General features: G+C 36.6%; 1 pseudogene; it reads left to right on the top strand.

Moving 5' to 3' along the window:
* The first annotated feature begins 8,827 nt into the window (after window positions 1–8,827).
* On the top strand, window positions 8,828–9,244 carry LOC108515916 (peptidyl-prolyl cis-trans isomerase NIMA-interacting 4 pseudogene; annotated as a pseudogene).
* Window positions 9,245–12,775: the final 3,531 nt, after the last annotated feature.

Below are 12,775 nucleotides of genomic sequence, written 5' to 3'. Positions count from 1 at the left end.
ACCCAGCTAATTTTTATATTTTTAGTAGAGATGTGTCTCACCATGTTGGCCAGGCTGGTCTCAAATTCCTGACCTCAAATTATCCACCCTCCTCAGCCTCGCAAAGTGCTGGGATTAGAGGCATGAGCCACCACTCACGGTCTCATTGTTTTCTTAATTTTCATCTTCCCAGTGACAAATTGCAAAAGACAAAAGTCTGTGGCTGTCTTCATTTCCTTAAAAGCAACTTTTGTGGAGGTTTTTAAGTTTAATAACATTCAACTTAGCAATTTTTTCATCTATCATGCTTTTGATGTTATATCTAAAAATTCGTCATCAAACCCATGTCACCTAGATGTTCTAGTTTTTAAGTTTTATACTTTTGTGCTTTGAACCATTGTGTGTGTGTGGGTGTGTGTGTGTGTGTGTAAGGTGTAAGATTTGTGACTATTGCTTCTTGACCTTTTTCAGGTGAAGATTTGTGTCTACACCCCTCCTTTGTGTATATGCATCTCCAGTTGCTCTAGCAAAAATTGTTCAAAGACTATTATTTCTCTATTGAATTGCCTACCAAATATGAGTTTATTATTTAGAGTGGTTCTATTTTTGAGCTATTTTGTTTAATTGGTCTGTGTATCTATTACTTCACTAATACTACAATGTGCTAATTGCAGCAACTTTCATAGACCTTGACATTAGGCATTATAGTACTTCAACTTTGTTCTTTAGCAGGACTAAGAAGTAGAATTTATTTAGAAAAGTGGTTATTGTTGATGGAGAAGGGATACACAAACAATTTCAAACTAATGGTAATTTATTTTTTTATTTAAATTAGGTCATAAATAGGTGTTCTTCATACTTTTTGTATGTTTTATAAGTATTTCTTGGTATATTCTTAGCATTACATAACAATTGAAAAACATTTCAGCTTGAATGCAACTTTGTGCATCTACGAACACTTGCAATGCACAAAGGACTCACCGAACCCTTGTGGGAGGAGGAAGCATGTGGGATGAAGGCATTTCTTGGCCACTTGTTGACTCTAATAGCACTGAAATCTCACTAACTGATAGAGCTCAGAGATGGCTAACAGTTTAAAACAATTATATTTAAACAATTATTTCTCTAAATATTGCAGTAGGAAAAAATAAATTTGTGTAGGAATATTGAACAGAAGTAGGAAGACCGTCAAGAAGAGTGACATTGGCATTTGGTCCTTAATTAAAATTCAGTTATCCAAATCTGAATATATTACTCTCCTTTTTCATTGCTAACCACTGCATAGTAAATAAAGCCATGCTTTTATCACATATAATATTAATGTTAATTATAAACACATGTTAAAAATTAATAACATTAAGTGTTTACTATGTCCCAAGTTTCTTCTAAATGCTGCATGTAGGAGCTCATTTCATCCTCACAGCAAGGCTATGAAGTATTATCAACATTTAAGCAGTTAGAAGAGTAAGGCAGTTCTTTGAATCCAGGAGACTTGTATTCTACTTACTAAATGCATTTGATGTTGACAATGATAACACACATTTAATATCCATCTATTATCTAAATACCACTGACCAATACTGTGAGGATAAAAGAGTCGATGAAACAGACTTTTTATTAAAGCAAATCAAACCTCTAAGAGAATATAATGAAGTAAACCTACATAGAAAACAATGCAGACAGAAAATTCTACACCCATTCTCAGAGGTTTACTACTGTGCATAGGTGTTTTCAGAATTTAGAAAATGAAACAAAACTATGGATTTGGGAGGACAGAGAGGATTGATCTCTATGAGCTGAAAATTCCTAAAAATCAAGAAAGACATTTTAATTACCTTACTGTTATTACACAAAAATTATGGGAAGTCATTGTTTTAGGCTGAGGTCCTGTACTAAGCCCCAACAGACCAGACCAAATCAAAATGGAGTAACTCATGCTACATGCCACATAATCAAACGGAAATTTTAAGGAAGCAAATTATATCTCAAAACAGATCAGTTTGTCACTTCTGCTTTAGCTTTCAGAAAAAAGTAACCTGATGCTATCCAATCCATTTTTTTCTATTGTTCTGTTTCTTAGTGTCTAACTTATAAAGTGCACTCTTCTGCTATTGAGCAGGGAACACTTTCATCTTATCATTTTGAATGGACGCTGCTTCAAGCATGAATTTTGAATAAGAGTCACTTCGCTTTATAACCAAATTTGCTGTAATGTTGTCTTGTGACATTATCTTGCTTTCACTTTTCTTTGCACACAGTAGGTGTTCAATACATAGCTAAAGAATTAAAAAGCAACACAAAGGAAAAAATAATGGAAGAACTGAATTTTAGTTGGTCCTTAAAAGAGTGAGCTTTCTTTTGCAGAAGAGAAGATCTAATAAGAGTGATTGAATGAGAAATATAATGTTGAAACACTGGAATAAAATGTAACATGTGACCCATATGATCCCTCATACTTTAGTACTTGTTCCTTTGTTAAATGTTTATCCTTGTCTCATTGTGACACCACAGCTTCTTTAGGACAGGGGCCACAGATTTTACTTATTGCAGCACTTCTCATAGTACTCCTTATAAGTTAGAATTCAATAAATATTGATTGCCTTTCTGGAGACTCAGAATCTCTCTCTCTTTTCTTACTGCCTTTGTTCCCGAGAATTACACTGCCTCACAGAAGACTAACACATGAAATCAATTACCTTCCCATTTATATTATTCTATTTATAGTTTTTTCTAATTTCATGGGAACATACAAAAATTTCTCAAGAAAATCAGTTATGAAATACTAGAAACTTCCCGCATGAAATATTGAAGAGAATAATTTATCATATTTGCAAGTTTTTAAAAAAGTATAGCCATCATACTCCAAAACAAAAGGACCAAGGCTCTCTAGAGAAGTGGCTCATTCCAGGGCTGGGACAGGGAAAATCCTGGAGTATACTGCAGTGCTAGAAAGTAAAGAAAGGCCAAAAACTAAAAAATGGAATATGTTGAAAGACGCAGGAGCCAACCTGAAAAAGTTACCAATGGCCAAAGTTGGAACCACTTGAATAATAAAATAAATGTTGGTAGTATTGGATTTTAACTAAAATATTCATAAATAACTGAATGAATAAATATGTGAGAAAGAGCAGTCCTTCGAGGAAAATTATAATGAACACATGTAGAACGAATTAGGGAAATAGAAAATCACCATTAGAAATCCTCAGCGACGATGGCTGCAGGCAAAATCTACCAATGAAGGCCAAAAACAGTGGGTTAAAATTGAATGAGAAACAGGATATTTGCATAGACTCAAAGTAGCTCTCTTAAAATATTTATCTTTCTAATTATAGAGAGCAATACTTACCCCACGTGAAGAAACCTGGCAAATACCACTGTAGACAAACGATCAAGGTTAACATCACCAGTAAGAAAATCATCATGCACTTTCTCATATAATGAACTTCTGAAGTCATATCACTTCTGTGGTATTCTTCCCAATAAGGAGATACTGTGCATAGGTGTAGAGTTAATCATGAGAAAAGATTAACCAATCCCAAACTGAGGGACATTCTACAATACTAGACCAGTACTCTTCAAAAGTGTCAAGGTTATGAAAGATAAGAAAAGACTGAGGAACTGTCATAGACTGGAGGAGACTAAGGAGCCACCACATCTAGACACAATGTGAGATCCTAAATTGGATCCTGCAATAGGTAAGAAATATCAGTTAAAAAAAAAAAGCTGATAAAATCTGAGTAAAGCCTGTAACTTCACTTTTTTGGTTATTATTGTTTTAAGATGATTATTGTTATGCTATTAATTGTTTTGTAATATAATAATTATTCTGTATATGTAAATTTTGATTTTTAGTAGATTGGATTTCTCATGAATGGGAGAATCAATCTGTATAATAATAGTAATTAAGGACTTTCTCACTAATTTCATGTCCCGAGCAAAATTATTTGTGAAAAATATTTTTTCCAGTCTTTTATTGAAGGGAACTAGAGAGAAATCACTTCGTAATGTCTGCAGGCAAGATTTGCAGCCAGCAGTGTGAACATTCTCAGCAGCTGTTCAAGTGCTCACACCTTCTGCATGCTCAGTCATATCACAGCATGGGTATGACTCATTCTACCAAGACACTCCTCATACTGGCTATACCATATTCCCCTTTATAAAATAAATATTCATTTATTTATTTTACAAACCTGTATTACTCTGCATTATACTGCAAAAGGTTGGTCAGGGTTAGAGGTTCTTTTGTCAAGCTTATGATTGCTAGGAGGATGTAGAATTTCTCCTCAGCCCTCTTAAGTTGGAAGAGACCTCTACAACAGAAAACAATTAACAAGACAAAGACAAGCAAGTTTATTCATGTTTGCAGCACACATCTCATGGGAGAAACAGCAATGAAAAGTAACGCAAACCAGTGGTTTTAGAACTTTGGCTTATATAGCATCTTCAACAAAGAAAAGTAATTTTAGAGAAGCGGCAAGACAAAGGAAAACAGCTTTTAGGCTCACAGAGGTGAGAAACTGTGGGAAGATAAACAAACGGGAAGAAATTAATGGAGTAATGTTTGCAGATTCCTCTAGTACCATCTCTGAGCTGATAAGAGTTATCTTCTCATCTTAGTACAAGGGAGCCATCTTTCCCACAAGAATTTTTATGGCTTGCTACATGTAGGAAAGGGCAGTTAAGACAGCTCCTTCTGCAACTGCTGTTTCTCCAGTGCCTTAAGTTCAAAATGATCAGTATGCCAAATCAGCATATTTTGGGGTGGCATGTTGTGGTTTCCTTCACTATATACTGTTTCTCTAGCATCATTTAAATGCTGCAAAATCTGTAGCCCATACTAAAATACAGTACAGAGTAATCAAAGTATTGCAATGATTATAGACATTCAGTGATTTGGAAAATCCCAAAGAAAGGAAAATGAGGAAAAGTCCAAAACACCAAAATAGAATAGCTCTTTCACACACGGAGACACACACATATGTACACACATTGCACACTTCATGATGTTAAGAATACATTACTGGTATTAATGGATCATGTTTATAAAACAAGATAAAATTATGCCCTTAATACAACTATTAAGTGAATGAATACATGCCTAAGATTTTATCTAACATATTAATTAGTGACAAAACCAGTAAGATGCTAAAACCAATTTAAAGGAAAATCCAAAAAAACATATATATATATATATATATATGTGTGTGTGTGTGTGTAGGCAATATATACTGTAATCAATTTAGGCAATCAACAATGTTGACATGAATTTACAAATAAATGTTAAATTGATCAATATCCACAGGACAAGTTTTATTTGTTTTTCTATGGATAAGAAATCATTTGCATCACAACCGGTTTTCAGCACAGAATAATAAAATATCTTTAAGACAATGAAAAGTGCAGATATACAAGAAGGGTGAATTAGACAGGACATCAGGAATCTTTAGGCTCAGTTTCAATATCATTCACAATATATACTAATACTGGGTATATCAACGAAAATCTTCCTCTACCTTTCAGTGACTAGCCCAACTATTTATTCATTTTATTTTATAAATAAAATATATTTAATAAGCTTTTACTACATGTCAGGCACTATCCCAAGCCCTGAGCTTACAAAGTTAAATACTGTGAGGATTCTGAGTTTTATCCTGTTGGCAAGATAACTAGTTAGCCTTCCACAGTATTATATATGTACACTACCAAATAAAGCCTCAGTCAGAAACACAGTTTTTGTTTGTTTGTTTTCGTTTTTTTTTTGAGGTGGAGTCGTCTCACTCTATCATCCAGGATGAAGGGCAGTGGCCTGATCTCGGCTCAATACAAGCTCCACCTCCCAGGTTCAGCCATTCTCCTGCCTCAGCCTCCCAAGTAGCTGGAACTACAGGCGCCCGCCACCACACCCCACTAATTTTTTGTATCTTTAGTAGAGACGGGGTTTCACTGTGTTATCCAGGATGATCTCGATCTCCTGATCTCGTGACCTGCCCGCCCTGACCTCCCAAAGTGCTGGGATTACAGGTGTGAGCCACCGGGCCCGGCCAAAACACAGTCTGTTTACAGTAAAAATCAGCAGCAAGAACAATGTCTTAGTTCCGAATGCTGCTATCCCCATAGAGCAATGGGATGAAGGCAGACGTTAACTTGTGGATGTAGTAGTAGGTTTGCATCACAGGGGAGGGACCCTAAAATTTAGAACCTTTTAGTTTTTATAGACTGCTGACACACATGACCATCTTCCTCTCTAAAGAGAGAGATTACTCATTAAATACATTTAATGGGGGAAAGAGAAAAGGCATCTCTATAGAAAGAGATTTTATCTTTAGGATGACACAATTTCTAGATTCCAAAGCTTTCTGGTATGCAAAATTCTTAATAGCACCCTTTGCTCAGAAGGCCTTGACCATGTAGGAATATGATATAACCGTAATGAATTATCTCACAACATAAACTACTAAAAGACAGATCTTCAGTTTTAGTATATTATATTAATCACAGTACAGGATGTTTACTTGGGCTATTTATTTGCACTAAGATTGTGGAAGCAAAGAAGAAATACCTAATCTGTTTGTGGGAGTCAAGAGAATATTCCAAAGAGGTCGAAATTTTAATATTGAAATGAAATGAGCTGAAATGAAAAGAATGTCTAAGAAATGCCTGAGCTTGTTGGTATGGAAAGCATTTCAAGAGGAAGAAATAGTATGCACATTGGAAAGGAATTTGGAAAGAGTGTGTTATTTGGTGAAGAGAAGCAGTTTAACATTCTTCAGTTATCAAGTACCAGGAGACAGAGAATAAACACAGAGGTAGAACCTATACTGTGAAGAGCATTGTGTAATATAAAAATTAGTTGGATGAAATATGGTTTTGGCAATGTGTAAATACAGAAAAATGTTGGTCAGAAAAAAAAAGGATTATGTTTTTACGTGTGAAAGAATTTCCTGGCAAAACGTTGTTGAGCCTGGGGAAGTAAGGCGAGAAGCAAAAAGGGAACAATTCTTCTTTTAATCCATGATCTTAAAAAATATACAGTAAACTGACACTTTGATTGATTTGATATTGTTATTTACACAGATTACCTTTACAGAAATACCAAACATTCTTAGCTGTAAACCTGCTTCGATGGGACCAGAACAATTCTTATGCTCTTATTGTAGATTATGCCAAGTTCTGGAATTAGAATTTGAGATTCTTATATATTGAAAAATAAATTATATGTGTAATTATCTCACACTTTAAAGTAAATTTACATAGCAAACTCAAGAGTTTTATCATCTAACATAAATCTGATCACAGTTTGCTCCACTTTGAGAAAAAAAACTGGAACTTTTACTTCACAACATGTTCCCATTTTAAAGCTGACTGGAACATTAGATTAAAAGCCTTCCTTTACACTATATGTTTTACTTAAAATTACTATAACAGATATTTACATTTTGTGTGTAGAGGAAGATTCCCTAAAGAATAACAAGTTGGACTGATGGTCTGATGTTTTTCATTGTAGATAATAATAATAACCTGAGGTTCAGGTCAAAGCCAAGGTGAAAATCCAGGAAATGTTAGATAGGGCAAATTGCATCTCTTAACTTACTTATTTTTGAGATAATTTAAAATTTTTTGTTCAAAGCATTCATCATTTACTAAGTACTAAATTTTGTGTTAAATACAGGAGACACATACAAAAAATTTAAAAAAAAAAAACACTTTTTGGCTGGTCATAGTGGCTCATGCCTGTAATCCCAGCACTTTGGGAGGCCAGGGTGGGCAAATCACGAGGTCAGGAGATCGAGACCATCCTGGCCAACATGGTGAAACTCTGTCTCTACTAAAAATACAAAAATTAGGTGGGCATGGGGGCACGTACCTATAATCCCAGCTATTCGGGAGGCTGAGGCAGGAGAATCACTTGAACCAGGGAGTAGGAGGTTGCAGTGAGCCAAGATCACGTCACTGCACTCTAACCTGGCAACAGGCTCCATCTCAAAAAATAAAAACAAAAACAAAACAAAACAAAAAACAGCTTTTAAGGAGTATCTCTGCCCTCATTACATTTACAGTTGTAAGAATCTAAGTTGTAAATACTTTTAAAAATTCAGAGGAGAGACAGATGTTGAAGAAAGGGTGGATAGACAATACAAAGCCTACTTTGCCAAGAGTAGAGAAGTCTGGTAGGGAATAAACATGGTGGTATTAAAATTGTGATAACACTCAGAACCCCTAACTCTCTGCCTGCTATTCAGAGTTCATAAGATCTCCTCTGTGTTGGTCATTTCCTTATTCTTTCCAGCATTTATTAATTCTTATGTGCCATTTGAAAAATGATGCTCAAAAACCAATGTAGGGAGAAAGGCAGCAACTCCTAGATTAGATCCAACAGTTGTATCCCAGGCCTTCATTCCACTCTCCACTCCCCCATAATAATTTACTTGAGAAGTTGTTTCAGTTCTTTCTAAATTCTCTTGTCTGTGAGTCTATTCTCTAGGTAAAATTCCACACGTGTATGCCACCTCTTAATAAATCCACACATCTAGACACTGGGATCAGGCCTGAAGCTTAGGTTTCAATTCCTCCAATTTCTTCTCCTTACTCAAATACCAATTGTGTTTTTTGTTCCCAGGCTTTAAATACTGCTGTTTATCCAAAATCTATCTTATTCATAAAAAGGAACCTATACTTCAAATTCTAATCTTTATTTCTATTTGAACCCACCCTTTCATACCATATTGTTATAATAGTATAATAAAATTAACTTAATATTTCTGCTAAAAATGTATAAGCAACAAAATATTATTTTCTGATGATATATATTTTATGTGCCTAAAATAATTTCTAGTAATTATTCTTGAGAGTTCAACAACAAGCTTCCAAGATGCCGCCCAAAGGAAAAAGTGGTTCTGGAAAAGCAGGGGAAGGGGGAGCAGCCTCTGGGAGTGACAGTGCTGACAAGAAGGCTCAAGGTCCCAAAGGTGGTGGCAATGCAGTAAAGGTCAGACACATTCTATGTGAAAAACATGGCAAAATCATGGAAGCCATGGAAAAGTTAAAGTCTGGGATGAGATTACATGAAGTGGCCTCACAGTATAGTGAAGATAAAGCCAGGCAAGGGGGCGACTTGGGTTGGATGACCAGAGGGTCCATGGTGGGACCATTCCAAGAAGCAGCATTTGCCTTGCCTGTAAGTGGGATGGATAAGCCTGTGTTTACAGACCCACTGGTTAAGACAAAATTTGGATATCATATTATTATGGTTGAAGGAAGAAAATAAAATGATATGAAAAACTGAAAAAAAAATTATTCTTTTAGCCTTTACTACTAACAGGCTAGCTGTAGTTAGAATATAAGGTTTTATCTCTACCAGAAAAATGTTTTGCCCATTTTTTATCAGATTATTAGATTTTTTTTCCTATAGAGTTGTTTGAGCTCCTTATATATTCTGGTTATTAATCCCTTGTCAGAGGGGTAGTTAGAAATACTGTCTCCCATTGTCAGGGTTGTCTCTTCACTTTGTTGACTGTATCCTTTGGTGTTCAGAAGCTTTTTAACTCAATGTGATCCTGTTTGTCCCTATTTACTTTGTTTGCCTGTGCTTGTAGTGTACTGCTTAAGGAGTCTTTGCCCTGGCTAATGTCCTGGGAATTTTCCCCAATTTTTTCTTGTAGTAGTTTCATAGGCTGATGTCTTAGATTTAACCCTTTAATCCATTTTGATTTGATTCTTGTATACTGTGAAAGATAGGGGTCTAGTTTCATTCTTTTCATATGGATATCCACTTTTTCTACCATCATTTATTGAAGAAACTGTCTTTTCCTCAAAGTATGTTCCTGGCATCTTCGTCAAAAATGAGTTCACTCTAGGCGTGTGGATTTGTTTCTGGGTTCTCTCTTCTGTCCCATTGGTCTATGTGTCTTTTTTATGTCAGCACTATGTTGTCTTGGTTACTATGGCTCTGTAGTATAATTTGAAGTCAGGTAATATGATTACAGCAGTTTTGTTCTTTTTTGCTTAGGATAGCTTTGGCTGTTCTGGGTCTTTTGTGATTCTATATAAGTTTTAAGATTGTTTTTCTATTTATGTAAAGAATGCCACTGGTATTTTCACAGAGATTGCACTGCATCTGTAGATTGCTTTAGGGAGTATAGACATTGTAACAATACTAATTTTTCCAATTATTTTTTATTATATTTTATTATATTTTTCTATTTTTTTTCTATTTTTTTGGTGTCCTCTTCAATGTTCTTTAACAGTGTTTTTTAGTTTTCATTATAGAGATCTCTCACTTCTTTGTTAATTGTTAGGTAATTTTATGTGTGGCTATTGTAAATGGGATTACTTTTCATTTGTTTTTCACACTATTCACTGTTGGTCTCTAGAAATGCTACTGACTTTTGTATGTTCAGTTTATATCTTGTGACTGTACTGAATTTCTTTATCAGTTCTAATACTTTTCTTGTGGAGTCTTTAGGTTTTTCCAAATATAAGATCATATTATATTTCTCCAGCTCCTGAACATTTCTAAACATACCCTGGGCCAGAAGGGAACCTACTGCCTTGAAAGGATGGGCCCAGTCTGGAAGCATTCATCTCCAGCTTTCTGAAGAACGCTTGAGCTCTGAATAACCAGCAGGGATAGGGAAATTCTAGGCAGAAAAGGGCAAGTCCATGGTGAAGACTGACCTTCAAGCCAAAAAGCCTAAAACCCACAGCCCAAAGTGAGAATTTCTTTCCCTGTTTTCCAGCTCAAATGTTGCCTTTTCCTAAACCATCCATGGCCCTGCCCCACCCCATCCTGTGTCTATAAATATCCCAGACTTAGCCAGCAGAAGGAAGAAGCAGGTGGACATCAGGGACTATGGCTGGACATCAGAGAGAAGCAACTTGACTTCAGAGGGACAGCTTGATGGCATAACTTCAGAGAAAAATCTGACCGGAGATGGTGAGTCTTCAGGAGAAGATTGCCTACCCCCTCCCCCATCCCCTTTTCAGCTCCCCGTCCCACTGAAAGCCACTTTCATTGGCAATAAAATCCCCCACATTTGCAATCTTCCAATTTGTTTGTGCAACCTCATTTCTCCCAGATGCTGGACAAGAGCTCAGGAGCCATAAATGCAGATACAAAAGGCTGTCACACTAGCCCTTTGCCCTCACTGGCAGAGGGCAGCTGCCTCAGCAAAAGGGCAGAGGACCCACCGAGCTGCAAACACTTAAGCTTTCTGCAGATGGCAGAGGTAAAAGAGCACTGTAACGTGGCCCCTGGGGCTTTGGGAGTCACAGGCACTCCGCCTAGATGCTGCCACAGGGCCTGCATAGAGTTTGCTCCTGCTGACATCCAAAAGTACTTGCTCTGGCTCCTGTACCCACTCAGCTGCATGCTTCCTCCTGTGAAGGGTGAAACTCAGTGGGTCCAAGTGAGTGGAGTTTGATCCCATTGGCACGGAAGCAGCAGGCTGATTCTAGTACTCATGCACTCCAATTCCAGTCTTGCCCACTCCTGTGCTCCCTCTGAGAAGCAGTTGAGAGTGGCAGGCTGAGTAAACAAGGTACCTCTGTTACAAGTCCTGCAAAGACATCAGGCAAATATCCTGCTTCAGTGTCATCTGCAAACAAGAATAATTTAACTTACTTCTTTTCAATTTGGATGCCCTTTATATCTTTCTCTTGTCTGATTGCTCTAGCTAGGACTTGCAGTACCATGGTGAATATCAGTGGTGACAGTGGGCATATTCCAGATATTAGAAGAATTAGACTTTCAGTTGCTCCCTAGTCACTATGATACTAGCTGTGGGTCTGTCATGCATAGCTTTTATTATGTTCATGTATATTCCTTCTACACCCAGTTTTTTGAGAGGTTTTCTTATAAGGAGATGTTGAATTTAATCAAATGCTTTTTAAGTATCAGTTGAAATGATCACATGGTATTTATCCTTCATTCTGTTGATATGATGTATCACACTGATTTTCTTTTTTTTTTTTTTTTTTTCTGAGACAGTCTCACCCTGTCACCCAGGCTTGAATGCAGTGGCATGATCTCGGCTCACTGCCAGCTCCGCCTCCCGGGTTCATGCCATTCTTCTGCCTCAGCCTCCTGAGTAGCTAGGACTACAGGTGCCCACCACCACGCCCGGCTAATTTTTTTGTATTTTTAGTAGAGACAGGGTTTCACCGTGATAGCCAGGATGGTCTTGATCTCTCGACCTCGTGATCTGACCACCTAGGCCTCCCAAAGTGCAGGGATTACAGGCATGAGCCACTGCACCCAGCCCACATTGATTGATTTTCATATTTTGAACCATCCTTGTATCCCAAAAATAAATCCAACTAGGTCACAATGAATGATCTTTCTAATGTACTGTTGAATTTAATATGCTAGTGTTCTGTTGAGGACTTTTGCATCACATCAGAGATACTAGCTTGTAGTTTTTTATTTGATATGTCTTTGGTCTTGGTATCAGGGTAATAATGGCCTCGTGGAATGAGTTTTGAAGTAGTCCCTCCTCCTCTATTTTTCTTAAGAGTTTAATAGGATTGGTATTAGTTCTTCTTTAAATGTTTGGTAGAATTCAGCAGTGAAGCCATCGGGTCCTGAGTTTTTCTTTACTGGGAGTTTTTTTTTTTATTATGGCTTCTATCTCATTACTTATTGTTGGTCTGTTCAGATTTAGCTTCCTTCTTAGTTCAATCTTGTTAGACTGTATGTATCTATAAATTTGTTTCATTTCTTTTGGATTTTCCAATTAATTGGCATATAGTTGCTCACTAATGATCCTTTGAATTTCTGCAGTATCATAGTAATGTCTCT

The sequence above is a fragment of the Rhinopithecus bieti genome, unplaced genomic scaffold (genome assembly GCF_001698545.2).
Source record: "Rhinopithecus bieti isolate Rb0 unplaced genomic scaffold, ASM169854v2 scaffold_36958, whole genome shotgun sequence".
NCBI lineage: Eukaryota > Metazoa > Chordata > Mammalia > Primates > Cercopithecidae > Rhinopithecus > Rhinopithecus bieti.
Note: the sequence above shows the minus strand (reverse complement) of the source record. Positions and strands in the feature narration are given on the sequence as shown.